Source organism: Chrysochloris asiatica, unplaced genomic scaffold (assembly GCF_000296735.1).
Source record: "Chrysochloris asiatica unplaced genomic scaffold, ChrAsi1.0 scaffold00071, whole genome shotgun sequence".
In the NCBI taxonomy this organism is placed as follows: Eukaryota; Metazoa; Chordata; class Mammalia; order Afrosoricida; family Chrysochloridae; genus Chrysochloris; species Chrysochloris asiatica.
Genome location: NW_006408589.1, coordinates 4,112,743 through 4,116,292, shown reverse-complemented (window position 1 = coordinate 4,116,292; position 3,550 = coordinate 4,112,743). Strand labels below are relative to the sequence as shown.

The following is a 3,550-nucleotide window of genomic DNA, read 5'->3' as shown; positions in this document are numbered from 1 at the left end:
GCTTGAACCTCTGAAAGTTCTCTGTCAATGTATGCTTGCAGCTGTTTCTGTATTACCTTTAGTAAAACTTTACTCACATGGGATATCAAAGAGATTGTGTGACGATTTCCACATTCTGTTGGGTCACTTCTCTTTGGAATGGGTACAAATATGGATCTCTTCCAATCAATTGGTCAGATAATTGTCTTCCAAATTTCTTGGCATAGATGAGTGAGTGCCTCCAGTGCTGCCTTACTCTTTTGAAAGATTTCAATTTGCATTCCATAAATTCCTGGTGCCTTGTTCTTTTTGCCAATTCTTTCAATGAACTTTGGATTTCCTCCCTGAGTATCATTGGCTCTTGATCATATGCTACCTCTTGAAATGGTTGAACATCAACCATTTCCATTTGGTACAGTGACTCTGTGTATTCCTTCCATCTACATTTTTTTTTTTAAAAGCATTCTGGTTGTTTTTTATTTAAAGAAAAGCAGCCTTTCCCAAGGGCGACAAGTGACCTGAAGTTCAGGAGGAAGCTGGGTGTGGGCCCTCACAAGATCTTGCTTCAGCCCCTGGACACTAGGTTGTTGCAAGTGGACTCTTAGGTGATTTCCACTTGGGGTGGGTTGGCATGGTTAACTGTTCTTTTGGGAGGGCATTAAATTAAGCAATAACACAGGGAGATGAGCCAAGAGAGTGGCTTATTCAGCTGGATTCTGAATCACAATCAGGAAGTAGTCTTTATCTGGTACAACCATAATTTCATTTTTCTTTGAGGGAATTCCAAGGAAGGTGGGGTCATTCTGAGGGGTCAGTTCCTTGCACGGTTTTACGTGCCTTCAAGATGACGTTGTGCATGAGGTTGGTGTACTGTGTGGTAGTGGAGTTGTGCATGGTGCTCTTGATGGGAATGCCTTCCGTGTTCACCACGATGACCCCCTGCATACCCTTCTGGCTCTGCAGCTGCTTCAGGCTTTCTTCCACCTCTGCCATCTCTACTACTCAGATAGCTCCATGTCACTGGCACACAGTACAATCCTGGTGCTTTTTTTTTTTCCCTTCCATTTCTTTTGATGCTTTCTGCATCAAATAATTTGCCCACAGAATCCTTCAATAATGAAAGTCAAGGCTTGATTTTTTTTTCTTCAGTTACCTAAGCTTGAGAAATGCTAAGCATGTTCTTCCCTTCCAGGTCTTTGCACATTTTGTTATAATATTTGACTTTGCCTTCTAAAGGTGACCTTTGAAATTTTCTGCTCAGTCCTGGTACCTCCTCATTTCTTCTATTTGCATCTCTGCTGGAGAGCAAGTTTCAGAGTCTCTTCTGACATCCATTTTGATCTTTTGCTTCTTTCTTGTCTTCTTAATGATTTTTTGCTTTCTTCCTGTATGATGCTCTTGATGTCATCCCACAATTCTGGTCTTTAGTCATTAATGTCTAATGTATCAAATCTGTTCTTCAGATGATCTCTAAATTCAGGTGGGATACATTCAATGTCATATTTTGGCTATTGTGGACTTGTTTTCATTTTCTTCAGTTTCAGCCTGATTTGCATATGAGTAATCGTTGGTCTGTTCTACAATCTGTCCATGGCCTTGTTTTGACTGGTGATATGGAAGTTTTCTACCATCTCTTTCCACAGATGTAGTCAATTTGATTTCTGTGTATTCCATCTGGTGTGGTCCATGTATTTAGTCATCTTTTATGCTGCTTAAAAAAGATATTTAAAATGAATAAATGATTATTTTTGCAGAATTCTATCATGCTATTTCCAGCATCATTTCTGTCACCAAGGCTGTATTTTCCAACTACTGATCTTTTTTATTTGTTTTCAACAGTTAGTATTCAAGCACAAACCATACATAAAATTTGAAACTTTATGGATTAGGGCCTTGGCTCACCAGGGCTTTGGAGTAGGCTCTACCACTGAGCAGGAAGTAGCCACTGAGTGTTAACAGTCACTGACTGTAGAGTGGGCCTTGAAGACTGCCATAGAGCCTGTCCCACATGGCTTCTTCTGTGTCAGCTTCCCAGTCTTAGAATTCTAGGGTCTTCAGGGTCTAGTATCTACAATGCCCTGGGTCAAGTTCTCTGAGGAGATTCACTCAGTGGCTCTGCCTTCTTGTTTTTATTTATTTGTTTATTAAAAGAATATCTATATGGATGGTGTCTCTAGGTGGTATAATGGATTAAGGTATTTAACTGCTAAATGAAAGTTGGAGGTTTGAGTCCACCCAGAGGTGCCTTGGAAGAAAGGCCTGCCAATCCATTTCCAAAAAAATTTACCATTAAAAATCCTATGGCGCACAGGTCTACTCTGACACATGTGGGATTGCCATGAGTTAGAGTTGATTTGACAGCAACTGATCTTTATATATATATGTTGTTATTGTTATTGTTAGATACCATTGAGTCGGTACTAACTCATAGCAATCCTTTGCACAACACAACAAAACACTGCCCAGTCCTGGGCCAACCTTACAATTATTGCCATACTTGAGCCCATTCATGCTGCTACTTTGCCAATCCATCTCTCTTGGGGTCTTTCTCATTCTTTCTGAACCTCCACCTTACCAAACATGATATCCTTCTCCAGTGACTAGTCCCTCTTGACAATATATCTGAAGTATGAGAAATGAAGTCTGGCCATCCTGGCCTCCAAGGAGTACTCTGGCTGTACTTTTTCCGACATAGATCTATTTGTTCTTTTGGCAGCCCATGGTACTTTCAATATTCTCCTCCAACACCATAACTCAAAAGCATCAATTCTTCTAAGATCTTCCTTATTCACTGTCCAACTTTAGCATGCATATGAAGTTATTAAAAATAACATGGCTTGAGTCAAGCATACCTTAGTTCTCAAGCTGACATTTTTGCTCTCCAACACTCCAAAAAGGTCTTGTTCAGCAGATTTGTCTAATGAGATACGTCATTTGGTTTCTTGACTGTTGCTTTCACGAGTGTTGATGGTTGATCTAAGAAAAATGAAGTCTTTGACAACTTCAATCTTTTCTCCATTGATAAGGATGTTGTTTATTGGCCCGGTGGTGAGGATTTTTGTTTTCTTTACATTGAGATGCAATCCATAATGAAGGTTATGGTCTTTGATCTTCATCAGTAAATATTTTAAGCCCTCTTCACTTTTAGTAAGCAAGGTTGTATCATGTGTATATCTCAGGTTATTAATGAGTCTTTCTCCAATCTGATGCCACATTTTTCTTCATGTAACCCAGCTTCTCAAGCTGAGGGAGCTGAAGAAAAAATTCAAGCCTCGGCTTTCATTACTGAAGGATTCTCTGGGCAAATTGTTGACTGATGAAGAAAGCATCAAAAGAAGATGGAAGAAGGGAGAGGTGGAGTTTGTTGGCAGATAGGGTAGAAGTGCAGTGAGGCTCTTCATCAGCAATAACACAGAATACCAGTTGAAGTGGGTTCAGGGGACAGTACCAAAACTCTGAACCACATATATAGGAATATTTATAAAATTTGAAGGCTTTCATGTAAATCAAATGTCTAGGGACATTAGTCTCGCTCATATGATCCGAGAGTAAATAGACAAAGGCTCACAAA

The 3,550-nt window shown here is 39.8% G+C and overlaps 1 pseudogene; it reads right to left on the bottom strand.

Moving 5' to 3' along the window:
* Positions 1–680: 680 nt before the first annotated feature.
* LOC102833666 lies at positions 681–972 on the bottom strand (annotated as a pseudogene).
* Positions 973–3,550: the final 2,578 nt, after the last annotated feature.